At 39.1% G+C, this 15,166-nt stretch overlaps 1 pseudogene; it reads right to left on the bottom strand.

The window, feature by feature from the left end:
- Positions 1-12,592: 12,592 nt before the first annotated feature.
- LOC122150803 lies at positions 12,593-12,711 on the bottom strand (annotated as a pseudogene).
- Between the last annotated feature and the right edge of the window lie 2,455 nt (positions 12,712-15,166).

Raw genomic sequence — 15,166 nt, 5'->3', positions numbered from 1 at the left:
TTCTACTCAGCTCTTTTATCTTGTCATTTCTTCCATTTGCTTTAGCTACTCTCCTCTCAAGGGCAAATTTCAGAGTCTCTTCTGACATCCATTTGATCTTTCTTCCTTTGTCGTCTTTTTAATGACCTCTTGCTTTCTTCATGGATGATGTTCTTGATGTCATCCCACAATTCTTTTGGTTTTCAGTCATTGGTGTTCAAGGCACTGAATCTATTCTTTAGATGGTCTCTAAATTCAGGAGGGATATATTTCCAAGTCATATTTTGGCTCTCATGAACTTGTTTTAATTGTCTTCAACTTTAAGTTGAATTTGCATATGAGCAGTTGATGGTCTGTTCCACAATCAGCTCCTGGCCTTCTTTTGGCTGAAGATATTGAGCTTTTCCATTGTCTCTTGCCACAGATGTAGTCAATCTGATTCCTTTGTACTCCATCTGGTGAAGTTCATGTGTATAGCTGGCATTTCTGTTGTTGAAAAAAAGGTATTTGCAATGAATAAGTCATTGGTCTTGTAAAATTCTGTCATGCAATCTCCAGTGTTATTTCTATTACCAAGGCCAAATTTTTCAACTAACAGTGATTCTTCTTTGTTTCCAACTTTTGGATTCCAATCACCTGTGATAATCAGCACATCTTGATTGCATATACTGTCAATTTCAGACTGCAGAAGTTGGTACAAATCTTCAATTTCTTCATCCTTGGCTGTGGTGGTTGGTGTGTTAATTTGCTTAATAGTCATGTTAACTGGCCTTCCTTATAGGCATATGGATATTATCCTATCACTGACAGCATTGTGTTTCAGGATAGATCTTGAAACATTTTGTGACTATGAATGCCCCACTACTCCTCTTCTACTTGTCATTCTCAGCATAGTAGCTCATATGGTTGTCTGATTTCAAAATGGCCAAAACACATCCATTTCAGCTCACTAATGACTAGGATATCAATCTGTATGTGTTCCATTTCATTTTTGACAACTTCCAATTTTCCTAGATTCATACTTTGTACATTCCATGTTCTGATTATTAATGGATGTTTACTGCTGTTTCTTCTCATTTTGAGTTGTGCCATATCAGCAAATGGAGGTCCCAAAATCTCTACTTTATTCCTATCATTAAACTGGGTTCTACTCTGTTGTGGCAACTCTTTCTCAATGGTATTTTGAGTGCCTTCTGACCTGAGGGGCTCAGACAATGTTTCAGGACTATTCATAAAGTTGTCCAGTAATGCATTGGACAGTGTTTCACTGCTATCCATAAGGTTGTCCCTGGCCAATTCTTTGTGAAGTGGATAGCCTCTTCTTTCTTCTGAGTCTGTATCAGTCTGGAAGCTTTCATGAAACCCATCCACCATGTGCAACCTTGCTGGCATTTGAAACACCAGTGGCATAGCCTCCAACCTCTCAGCAATGCACAAGCCACCACAGTACAACAAACTGACAGACAAGTTCATCTTCCTTAGTGGTTCCAAAACTTGTCCACCATTTCTTAGTCTTCTCCCTACCTGTTTCTGCCCTCCTCTCTTACTTCCCACTTCCTACTGCCTGAGGTTGACCTCTCTCTTACTTTTCTATTAATTAAATCTTTTTCCTGATAACTTATTTGTGAAAGGGCTCACAAAGGGTGAGAATCCTTGTCTGTCCAGTGGTACACATGGTTCATGCCAGTTAGGAGAGAGAATTGAGCAATCCTCAAGGAAACTAGAAACAGAGAGAATTACAAAAAGTGCACTCATGTGACTTTTATGGAAGTGACATCTAATCCTGAAGGAAATTGAGGAGGAAGCTTCTCTATAGTTCTGAAGAACAAAGTCTCATGCTATAAGAACAGAACACAATGTATGGAGAGAAGGAACAAGAGGGCCAAGGAAACTCTGTATCCATTTTCATGAAGGAGGTGGAAATTGGGTCAGCACCTGTCCCACCTCAACCCTGGGTCAGTTAAGAACCTGGATTTTGCAAAGGCACTGCAGAACTGTCAAAAACTTCCACTTCTTTTGAGCAAATGGGTGTAGAGTATTTGTTGCTTGGGAGTTAGGAAGACATCGGTTCCAGCAACTGGAGAGTCATCATCTACTCAAAATCAGAAGAAGAAATGTGCCCTGTTAATAGGGCCTTTTGATGCAAGGCTTGAGGTTCTCACACAAGAAAATCTCTTTGGCTCTGGTTCTGCAAGTAGCCTTTTGCGGTTAATTTGAATCCAAATCTGATTTACCTTTGTGAACTAAGATTCATCACATATGGCCAAGTATGGAACTGAAAGTCATGGTTATAGGAAACATAGTCAAATATATGAAGGATAACTAATACTGTGCTTTCATTTATAAGTTTGAGGTTAAGGTACATAAATTCCATGACTGCTGTGTTTCTTCACCTCATGTGTACATTTACCTATGAGGGAACTTGGGTAGAAAAAACATGGCTGTAGACTCTCATTTATCTCAGCTTAAAGTAAAACCCCCATACAATCATTATGTTCAGAACATGTGTAAAGAGAATTAACCTTTATTGACTTTGTATGCTGTGCTAAATCCTGAGCATGCATTGTGTTATTTAATTCTGTGAACAATCCTTTGAGGTGCCTACATCTGTTTTAGAGAAGAGGAACCTGAGTCTTAGCATGATTAGATAATTTACACAGAGTCTCACAAATGGTGTCATAACTAGAATGGAGATTCACAACTGACTCCAGTGTCAAAGCCCTTCACCATTGCATTGTGCTGCCTCACAGCTATCTGTTGTAAACTTTAGAAAAAGAAAAACAAAGAACTATGTTTTTTGGTTTTTATTTATTTCTTTTTTTTGATATGCATACATTTTCCCCCACCCTCACCAGTTCCTCATTCCTGAAGGCCGGGATTGATCAAGAGTAAATTGATGTAGTGTTAATTCATGTCCCTGAGTTTCCCATCTAAGGCACCTCATAGGTTATAAATGTTCCAAGATATTTCTCTTCTAAGTCCTTGGTGTCCATCTAGGGACTGAGGAGCCAGAGCTCCCAGGATGGCCACCTAATCCATGAGCTGGCTCATCCCTATGCCTGTGTGCTACACAGTTTGGTCATTTTCTTTATTTTCTGTAAGCTGGAAAAAGCTAGAAAGCACTACCGAGGCAATGAGTTTAACTGAGATATTTGTTGAGGTGATGTGATTTATACCTTTGAGGTGGTTTCTTGACTAATTTTTCAGTCCCCCTTATCCCAAGTAAGAGCCCAGTGTGAAACCATCAGACTTCCTATTTTAGCTAGAAATTTCACCATATACTTACTGCTAACACAGATTAGAGCATATTGGGCTCCTCATCCTCTTTCCACAAATTATTTTCAATAATCTGATAAGGCAAGGACCACATCATTCCATCAAGAGATGAACTTGGTAGAGGTGCACTTCATAAAGACTGACATACTGAGTATCTATATAGGGAATACAGGAGTTTTCCTTATTGCTAATTAGAAATTCCTTTGTTCTGGACAGAGTGGAAGGGCAAAATTATTGTAGACATGAGTTCTTGGTCAACTGAGATAATTTAGGGTACAGAAAAAAATATGCCTTAAACTGCAAATATTGCAAAGGCATTCTTCCCTGCCTTTTCTCTCAGATTCTTGACATGTATTTGGACAGTGGAGACTGGAGGTCTCTGCATAAATGATAGAGCAACAATTCCACAGTAAATCTGCATCCCATCTTTAGCAAGGGTGGTACACATAAAGACATGTGGTGCCGATTAGGTCATACCTAGACCGATTGAGGGACAGTTGGGCCTCAAGGTTACAACCTCTGTTGTCTAATTGGCAGCAGGTAATACAATCTCTATTTGCTGGTATGCTTGGAGATGAACAGGACAAGCTATAGACATTGGCATCCAACTTTTCACTTTTATGTTCTTGGTTATATAAGTTTGTAGGGTGAATTTGCTGCTTAAAACATTGGGGAAATTTGTCATTTATAAATCAATTTTGCTTTTATAAATCCTTGGAAGCTAGATTGGCCAGACTTCATCTCATCTACTTTGGTCATGTGGTCAGAAGAGATCATTCCCTAGAGAAGGATATCTTGCTTGGTAAAGTGGAGGGTCAGAGAAAAAGGGGAAGACCCTACAAGTGTGTTGCTATGTTCTGTAAGAATTTCCAGGTATATAGTAGAACTCACAAGGGACTTCTTAGCCACAGCCAGCTACCCAGAGGGAGTAAGTAGTTGGATCTATGGTCTCAGGACCATAGTCACATGGGACATCAAACTCAATTGGCATAACATACTGCACAAAACATTGTTCCATATCCTTCTTTGGTGAGTAGTGACTGGGATCTTAAATGCTTGTAAGCAGCCATCTACATGCAGTGATGGGTCTCTCCTCATCTAGAACAAAGAAGAATGAAGAAAACCAAAGATTCATAGAAGCAATTAGTCCAAGCAACTGGTACATCATGAGATCCTCAGCCTATGACTATGAGACCAGAAAAACTAGATGATGTCCTGCTACCACTGTCAACCACTCAAAGTGAGATCTATGTAGGAGATCCTGGATAGAGAGGGAGAACAATGTGGAACAAAACTCAAAATAATTTGGAAAAAAAGCGGGGGGGCAGTTTGCTGGTCTGATAGAGCCTGATGGAATCACTGAGACTATGGTCCCTAACTGCCCTTCAGGTCTGGAATTGAACCCACTCCTGTGGCTTCCAGCCAAACAAAAGACTGACATATCATGTGAACATGTACACTAGGTAGAAACACTCCTTGGAGAGCACAAGCATGAGAGAATAGAAGGGCTATGTATGCACAGGGAGACAGGTTGGGGGGCAGGGGTGCATCAGAGGGAAGGACAAAGGGAAGAGGTAACTATGGGGAGGAAATGGGAGGAGAGCTATTGCATTATGGTAAATTGTAGTTAATGTCATGAGACAAAGTGTATGTGAACTGCTCTATGGAAAGTGAATTTGCTCTGTAAACTTTCACCCAAATCACAATTTTAGAAAAATATATACATCACTGCTCTAATATAGAGAAGAATACCCTTAGCATTTCTCAAGCTGAAAGAATTGAAGAAAAAAAAATCAACCTTTAAATTGCAACATTGAAGGATTCTATGGGAAAACTATCAAATGATTCAGGAAGCATCAAAAAAGATGGAAGGAATACAGAGTCACTGTACAAAAAGGAATTGGGTGACATTCAACTATTTCAGGAGGTAGCATATGATTAAGAGCCAATGGTACTGAAGGAAGAAGTCCAAGCTACACTGAAAGAGTTGGTGAAAAACAGTGCTTCAGGAATTGGGAGAATACCCACTGAGATGTTTCAAAAAATGGATGCTGCCCTGGTGGTGCTTACTTGTTTATGCCAAGAAATTTGGAAGAAAGCTGGCTAACTGACAGTAAGTGATCAGTATTTGTGCCCATTCCAGAGAAATATTACCCAACAGAAAGTGGAAATTATCAAGCAATATCATTACTATCACACCTAGGTAAAATTTTGCTAAAGATAATTCAAAAACAGTTACAGTAGTATATTATCAGGGAACTTCCAGAAATTCAGAACAGATTCAGAAGAGGATGTGGAATGAGGGATATCATTGCTCATGACAGATGGGTCTTGGCTGAAAACAAAGAACAGCAGAAAGATGTTTACTTGTGTTTGTTGACTATGCAATGGCATTTGATTGTGTGAATTACAACAAATTATGGATAAAATTATGAAGAATAAGAATTCCAAAGCACTTAATTGTGCTTATGAGGAACTTGTACATAGATCAATAGGCTGTCATTCTAACAGAACAGGGAGATACTGCATGGTTTAAAATCAGGAAGAGTGTGTGCTAGGTTATATCCTTTCATCATACTTATCAGGATTGGAGGAAGACTCCTTAACCTGTGATATGCAGATGACACAACATTCCTTGCTGAAAGTGAGAATAATTTGAAGGACTTACTGATGAAAATCAAAGACTACAGCTTTCAGTATGGATTGCATCTCAATATAAAGAAAACAAAAATTCTCACAACTGTACCAATAAGTAACATCATGATAAATGGAGAAAACATTGAAGTTGTTAGGGATTTCATTTTACCTGGACTCACAATCAACACCCAGGGAAGCAGCAGTCAAGAAATCAGACATTGTACAGCACTGGGCAAATCTGTTGCAAAAGACCTCTCTAAAGTGTTGAAGAACAAAGATGTCACTTTGAAGAGTAAGGTGTGCCTAACTCAAGCCTTGATATTTTCCATAGCATGTTAAAGCTGAACAATAAATAAAGAAGACCGAAGATGGGTTGATGCTTTTGAATTGTGGTGAACAATACTGAAGATATCATGGACTTCCAGAAGAATGATCAAATCTGTCTTGGAAGAAATGCAGCCAGAATGCTCCTTAGATGTGAGAATGGCCAGACTTCATTTCACCTACTTTGGTCATGTTGTCAGAAGGACAACATCCCTGGAGAAGGATGTCATGCTTGGTAAAGTAGAGGGTCAATAAAAAGGGAAGACCCTCAATGAGATGGATTAACACAGTGGCTGCAATGATGAGCTGAAGCATAGCAAAACTTGTGAGGATGGCACAGGACTGGGCACTGTTTTGTTCTGTTGCACAAAGGGTCACTATGAATTGGAGCTGACATGATGGCACATAACAACCATGTGCTCTAACATCTTGGCATTGACCTCCTTGATTTGGTTTATGGTTCGTCTTTGTAGCATCTTTTCCCTAACCTATGGCTGACAGAAAAATGAAAAAACAGTGTTCAACAGTAAGTGAACCACAGTTATTGCTACACATTTTATTTTTTTATTTGCACTTAAACTGTTTTTTTTTTTTTTTTAAATAAAGCAAGACAGGTTCTAACTGGGTGGAAATATCTTGTATAGAATGTGAGGAAGTATTTGAACATTTCAGGGCATGGATTGAAAGGCCTGTCACATGCCTTTTAACAGAGGCATGCCTGCTAATCTGTGGCATGTCAGAGCCTGAACACCAGTGTGTGATGTGCCTATCACTTTCTTGAAAGGCATCCCACATGCCCATCCCAATATAAGGCTCCCTGCAGCCAGCTGAGCTGAGTGCCAGGCCCCAGACACCAAAGGTATTCCTAACAAGGGCAGAGGGTGACAGAAGCACATTGGTGTGACCAGGCACTGACAGTCTGTGTGTGATCTGAGATTGCCAAATAGTTATGAGTGAGATCCACAAAATGTGGTCCTCCATCACATTCCTTCCTTCCAGTGTTTGGAGACATTTGCTACAGAAAAAGTCGTCAATAAATGTTGATGCTTGTCATAAAGATTTGCATAAAAACATGTTACATGTGTAATGTTCCTGCTATAAAAACAGACTTGACATAAATAATATATTGGATATGGTACTTGGATTTAGGAATTTATAAACTCATAGAAATGACTCATAAAATGTTAGTACTAGAAAGAATATTAGAGACCATAGACATTCCACCTCTCTTCATTTATGGATGATAAAACAGGTGCTAAAAATATAATGACTTCCTCAAAGTCTTATATATTTATTTAATATGAATGCTATATAAATATAAATTTTAAAAATATATTAGTAAAGTTACTACTTGTTTTCAGATTTTTTTTTTTTTTGGCAGCAGGATTAAATGTTTGAAACGTGGTCCATCAACACTTCCATTAGCACTGTGCTGGCACTGATAAATGTCAGAGAATATAAAATATCATTATTATTATTCCTAAGAGTGGCTTGTGACTACTGTTGATAATGTGTCTCCAAACAGTTTGATGTAATATCTTTTTTCTGAAGAACGCTTGAGCATTCTTTCAAAATGTATGTATAATTATTTACTTGTAAATTGGATGATGGACTACACCATGGATTATTTAAGGAGATATGGTGGTGCCTTCATTAAAGCATTTAACTGCTAACCAAAATGTTAGCAGTTCGAACCCACCAGCTGCTCCACAGGAAAAAGATGAGGTAGTCTGATGCCATAAAGATTTACAACCCTGGAAACCCTATGGGGCAGATCTACCCTATTCTCCTATAGAGTAACTATTAGTTGGAATTGACTCAATGGCAGTGGATTTGGTTTGGTTTGATGTATTAGTTACTTTATAAGAATTGTGTAAGATAGAATCCAAAGGATGAACTAAAAATTAAATAGATTTGGGCACATAGGGTTTATTTTACCGTCTGTTACTTTTATTGATTGTTTCAATTTTTCCATAATAAAGGAAGAAATGAGTGGAAAGATATTCAAAATAACCATTTTCTTTTTTCTACTTTGGTTGTTGTTATGTGCCGTCGAGTTGGACCCAACTCATAGCGACCCCTCCTTGGGTTTCCGAGGCAGTATCACTACAGAATTAGATTGCTCAACCTTCTTTCCGAGGAGTGGCTGGTGGATTTGAACCGCCAGCCTTCTGGTTAGCAGTCAAGTGCCTGAGGCAGTATGCTACCAGAGCTCCCTTTTCTACTTTAATGGGCTGTTTTGTTGTGCATCCCTATTTTTCTAACTTGAGAATAGAGAGCTTCATTGATCACCCAAAACATCTTCTCTGATTCTGTGAGGAGAGCACTTTTTTAATAACTCAAAGGCAGCCATATTCTTCACTTTCCAAGAGAGTGTGGCATGGAGCAGACAGGCTCCAGGCTAATACACCTATCTAGTGCTTCTGAGAGTGGAATTTGCAAAAAGGAGAGGAAAGTCACACTAATCTATGCACCCATGGCAATTGGAACTGTTTTGGTTATCTAGTCACACTCTAACAAAAAATACCATAGGTGGATGACTTAACAAACAGGAATTTATTCTCTTACAGTTTAGGAAGCTAGAAGTCCAAGTTCAAAGTGCCAGCTCTAGAGGTTGGGTGAAGGCCCCTTGACCTTGGGCTTCAGCTCTGCCTCTTGCTCTGGGCCCACTGAAGCTGGAAGTTTCTCTTAACTGAGATAGCTGCTGGCTGCTGAGGCTGACAAACCCAAGGTTGACAAGTGAAATGGCACAGTCCTAAAATTATTAAGCAACATGACAGGTCACTAGTTAAGTCCAGAAGCAGTCCTGAGATTGGTAGGCAACATGGCCGGCTGCTGAATGAAGACTCAGCTATATACAGGGTCTAAGTGTGCCAAAAAGCTCAAAGACCTTTTCAAAAGCTCTGCTCATATACTGGAAGCAGACCACATCCCCAAGGCAGCTTCTCAGCTGCTCAAAGCAGATTTCACCATGGAGTTGATTACCAGTCTCATCACAGGGAATCACTACATCCAGCTGCCTAGACACTCAAAATCAGGCCCAGCCAAGTTGACTCACAACCTTAAGTACCACAGGAACCTAGCAGAAGATATGCTTTGAGCTCATCTATTGTTTCAATCCCTTCCCCTTCCTGATTCATACCTAACAAATCACCAAGTTGTACTGATTTTTCTATCAACCACATAATATTACATATAGGCGGATTTTTACTTGGTGTTACAAAAAGACTATGATGTCATCCATTTTCACCTCATTTACACAGGAAGTGACTTTTTCCCCAAGAAGAAATTAAAAACAAACAAACAAATACAAAATTCTCCCCTCAATGCAGAAGACAAGATGATGACAATCAGCAGCCTGAACAAAAAATGTAGCCTTGGAAGAGAACACAGACTCACAGTTGGATTCCAGCATTTTACACTCACAACTAGAGTTTGCAAATGATCTCAAAGAAAAGAATATCAACTGATGAGCAGTATGTGTGCTTAGAAAAATAAAATTATCAAGCAGAGCTCTTAGAAATAAGGTCCCTGAAGCAAGGAGCAAACAACCCCACTCAGCTCTGATCACAGTCACAGGGCCCCAGAATAGAGGCAGGGCTGGACCAGTTTAGAAAATGTTCCCTGGATTTCCCTGAGGAGGTTGAGGGTAGTTACCTTCTCTTAGGTTAAGAGAACCTGGTGCAAAACATCAACACTAGTATATGTCATTTAGAGGCAAGTATAGACCAAGAACTCTGTTATTTTTCACCAGAATTACTGGTTGGATGGAGTCTGATGGGATCTCCAAGACTGTGGCCCTGGGATACAGTTCAGGCCTGGGATAAAACTAACTCCCAAGGGCTGGCTCTCAGCCCAACAGTAGTAAGACTTACACACAGAGCACCAACCTACATTACAGAGATACACCCCTTGGAACAGCTGGTCATAGGACACGAAAGGGGCAGCATTTACATGGAGGGAAAGCTGGACAGACAGGAGTGCATACCTAAGAAGGGCACTGAGATGGGGGGGGGGTCAATGGGAAGGGAGAGCTGGAGAGTGGGTTAGATTTGGGGATGGTAAATGGGGAGTGAAACCAAATGTACACAAACTGTTGAATGTGAAACGAATTCTGCTCTGTACATTTGTACCCGAAGCACAATTAAAAAGAAAGAAAGAAAAAAAGAACTCTGTTATTTTAACAAAATATGGGTTCAACCATTTTCATCACATCTCCTGTCATCTTCACAAAGTTCAGAGTTAAATTTTCCCTTGGATAATATAATGCATAGATGTTGTTTTTCGGTGCCATTGAGTCAACTCCCGTTTATAGCAATCTCATGTGATAGATGAGAATTGCCCCATAGGGTTTTCCTGGCTGTATAGACCTGATAAATTTGACTTGGCTTTTAGAATAAAAATTCTGGTGGGCCTAGTGGGCAAACCACTTCAACAAAACATCATTTCTTATTTACCTGCATCTGCACAGTGCCCAGCATAGTGCCTGGCACACAGTGGTTGTATGTGTTGAACTTTTGTACTGATCCTGCCAGTTCTGTGAAACTTCTTTGCCCTCTTGAAATACTTGTCCACTTCAGACAGGTGGGTCTTAGCAGGCCTGAAGCTTCTAGCTCCATTTTTTTTCTTACTACTTCATACTCTTGCTTCAATCTACAATATGTCCCCTCTTTTTCTCCCCTACACTCTCTCTTCCAACTCCCCAAATGCCACTTTTCCATAAAACTTTGTTCAAGACTTACTTCCTCCCAGGATCCACACTGATGATTCCTGTATTTGTATATTTTTTCCCCTTTCAGGTGTACTGAATGTGCTGCTCCACAAAGCCCCGCCTCATGGTCCCTGTGATTATTCTCTCATTGTTCTCATCACTGCTGTGTAGCTGTATAGAGCTGGAGGGATACTGTGGAATATATTCTGGCCTGGGAGTCAGAAACCTGGTTTTCAGTCTCAGCATTTCTACCAATTAGCTATTCAACCCAGGGCAAATCACTTACCTTTCTACATAATTCTTTCCTCCTTTGTTAAATTACAGGCTTGTAACTTAAAATTCTACAATTGCTTCTGCATTTACATTGTGAAGTTTTAAATGGCAGGAGGTGTGCATTTTATTGCTTTTATTATAATAGTGTCTAAACATTTAAGGAGTATGCCATAAATATTTGTATTATTTTAATTAAGTGACCAAGTAATAATGAGCTCCTGATTTTCCATTTCAAAGCTTTGTATATTCAGCACTGGAGGATTTTTGGAGAGAAAGTGCTGTAAACATAAGAGAAGGCAGGAAACTTGTGGTCAGAGCTGGGTGGCCTGGGTTCTACTAGTGGGAAGCCACTTCCCAGCTCTCTAATGTATTCACTTCACCTCTCTGGTTTTAGCTTTTTTATGTGTAAAGAAAGTGGGTGGGAGGCAATAATCACTCTCATTTCAATTTCTCGAACCCTGCACAGTTTTCCAGCCTTTGACAACTTGCATCCCCTAGATATTGTCCAGCTTATATACCTTTCAGAAACCACCAGCCACATAATTGCAAAAGGCAAATGTTGCTTGTGGAGATCATGGTGTGTACTTAAAGATACCATGACTGTTCAACCCAGTGCCCCTGAGGAAATTGCAGAGTTCCAGGAAATTCAAAAAAGTGACTGAAATGAGAGCAGGCCCCAGGGGAAGGGATAGGAACAAATTACAGTTGGTCACTTGGTCCTGTAGCCAGTCACGATGGAAACATGCTGTGCTGGCAGCTAAAATGAAGGTGACAAGAAATCTGAGAACAGGGAACTTAATTATCGCTAAAGCTTCCAAAGACACCTCAACTCTTCTCATGTTTTCTTTCAGCATTGGTTACACAGCTCAACACTTTGAGCTCTGGTTTCCTGTGCTTCACTTGTGTCTGACCAAAGGATAATTAGGAAAACTGGATTCTTTTTCTCCCATGAAACTTTCACTTACTTATGGGTTGAATTAAAATTGGCTGAAAATATAGAACTTGAATATGAAATATGAAATACTAAGAAAACAAGATATGAAATGTGTATTGTACTTGAAAAATCTTGTATTTTGTGCAAAGTGTAATGATTGCTACCCTCCAGGCACTTGAAGTCTAATAAAAAGACAAAAGAACAAAATGATTATTATAGTTGTTGTTGTTGTTATGTGCCATTGAGTCGGACCGACTCATAGTGATCCCTCCTTGGGTTTCTGAGGTGGTATCACTATGGAAGTAGATTGTCTAACCTTCATTCTGAGGAGTGGCTGGTGGGTTTGAACCACCAGCCTTCTGGTTAGCAGTCAAGGGCCTTAGGCACTACACTCCCAGAGTTCCTATTATTATAGTAGATATGATAAAACGTACAACAGAACTATGTTAGTCTCTGTGGTTGGTTAGATGTCAAAAAGTAGGTGGCATTGCCTTAGCCATATACATCTTGTAAGGGCCAAGGGTGTCTTCCATCCTTGTCAAGGGGAATGCCAACTTTCTTTCCCTTTATACAAAAAATTGTACTGAGCATTTTGAATCAAACAAACACATGATCTACTATGCCAGGAATGAGAAATTGTAGAAGAATAACATCATATTCATTGTCAAAAAGAACATTTCAAAATCAAAAGTATAATACTGTCAGTAATAGGATAATATCCACTTGCCTATAGGACCTGTTAAGATGACTCAAATTTATGCACCAACCAGTAATGTTTAAGATGAGGAAATTGAAGATTTTTAACAAAATCTGTAGTCTGAAATAGAGTAAACATGCAATCAAGTTTCACTGATAATCTTGATGATTGGAATGCAAAAGTTAGAAACAGAGAAAGATCAGTAGTTTTAAAATATGACATGGTGATAGAAATAACCTGGAGATTGCATGCTAGAATTTTGCAAAACCAGCAAGTTACTCATTGCAAATATCCTTTTTTTCAATAACACAAGTAGTGACTATATATGTGGATCTCTCTGGATAAAATACACAAGAATCCAATTGACCACATCTTTGGAAACAGACTGCAGAGAAGCTCAATATCATCGATCAGAACAAGACCAGGGGCTGACTGTGGAACAGATCACCAATTTAAATAATTCAGCAAGTTAAAGCTGAAGCTGAAGAAAATGAAAACAAGTCCATGAGAGCCAAAGTATGACCTGGACTATATCCCACATGATTTTAGAGACCATCTCAAGAATAGATTTGACACAATCAACACAAGTGACCAAAGATCAGATGAATTGTGGGATGACACCAAGAATACCAGCCAACTGACACAAATCCATACTTATACCCATTCCAAAGAAAGACAATCCAACAGAATGTGAACTTTATCAAATAATATCATTAATGTCATATACAAGTAAATTTTGCTGAAAATAATTCAAAATGGTTGTAGCACTGCATGAACAAGGAAAAGCTAGAAATTTAAGCCAGATGCAGAAAAGGACTTGGAATAAGGCATATCATTGCTGATGTCAGGTGGATCTTGTCTGAAAGCAGAGAACACCAGAAAGATGTTTGCTTGTGTTTTACTGATGCTGTAAAGGCATTCCACTGTATGGATCATAACAAGTTATGTATAGCATTGGGAAGAATGGCAATTCCAGAACACTTACTTGTGCTCATGTAGAACTGGTACATAGAAAAAGAGGCAGTCATTCAAACAAAACAAGGGGATATTGTATGGTTTAAAATCAGGAAGGTGAGTGTCATGGTTGTATGGTTTTGCCATACTTATTCAGTCTATATGCTGAGCAAATAATCCAAGAGACTGGACTATATGAAGAAGAATGTGGCATCAAGATTGGAGCAAGACTCATTAACAGCCTGCAATATGCAGATGATACAAACCTGCTTGCTACAAGTGAAGTGGACTTGAAGCACTTACTGATGAAGACTATAATCTTCAGTATGGATTGCATCTCAATATAAAGAAAACAAAAATCCTCACAAATGGACCACTATGCAACATCATGATAAACATGACATCATGAAGTTGTCAAGGATTTCATTTTACTTGGATCCACAATCAATGTCCCTGGAAGCAGCAGTCAAGAAATCAAATGGTGTAATGAACAGGAAAAATCTGCTGCAAAAAGCCTCTTTAAAGTGTTAAAAGTTGAAGAAGTCACTTTGAGGGTTAAGGTGTACCCCATCCAAGCCATGGCATTTTCAATCGTCTCATATGCATGTGGAAGTTAGACAATGAATAACGAAGACTAAAAAAGAATTGATGCCTTTGAATTATGGTGTTGACAAAGAATATTCAATATACCATGGAGTGCCAGAGGAATGAACAAATATGTCTTGGATGAAGTACAACCAGAATGTTCCTTAGAAGTGATGATGGAAACATTTAGTCTCAGGTACTTTGGACATGTTATCAGGATAGACCAGTCCCTGGGGAAGGAATCATGTTGATAAGTAAAGGATCAGTAAAAAGAAGACCTTCAATGAAATGAGCTGATGCTTCCATTATAGGTTCAAACATAGCAACAATCTGAGGATGGTGCAGGTCTGGGCAGTTTTTCATTCTATTGTACACAGGATCACTTTTGAGTTGAAGCTGAATTGATGTCACCTCACAGCAAAAGACAGTAGTCTCCAGATCAACTCCTTGTTGATTTCTTTCATAGTACCTCTGTCAGTTTGTAGTCATTTTATTTGTACAGCTCTTTTCTTTATCTCCCAAGCAAAATATAGCTCTCTAAGTATAGGAACCCTGTCTACTGTTTCCACATTTTTTTTTACCTAATATGTTGCCAGGTATCTGGTGCATGGTAAATGCTCAAACTATTTGTTAAATGAATGAATGAACTGCTTTGTTGTGCAATTTAGTTTTTGACTAAGGAAATCAAATCATATGGGTATTTTAATACAAATTAAAACCAAACTCATTGCTGTTGAGTCAGATCCGACTCATAGGAACCCCTCCTTGGTTTTCCTAGGTGGTATCACTACGGAAG

This window comes from Orycteropus afer, unplaced genomic scaffold (assembly GCF_000298275.1).
Source record: "Orycteropus afer afer isolate SDZICR_OR568_19922 unplaced genomic scaffold, OryAfe1.0 scaffold00242, whole genome shotgun sequence".
Taxonomy (NCBI): Eukaryota; Metazoa; Chordata; class Mammalia; order Tubulidentata; family Orycteropodidae; genus Orycteropus; species Orycteropus afer.
Note: the sequence above shows the minus strand (reverse complement) of the source record. Positions and strands in the feature narration are given on the sequence as shown.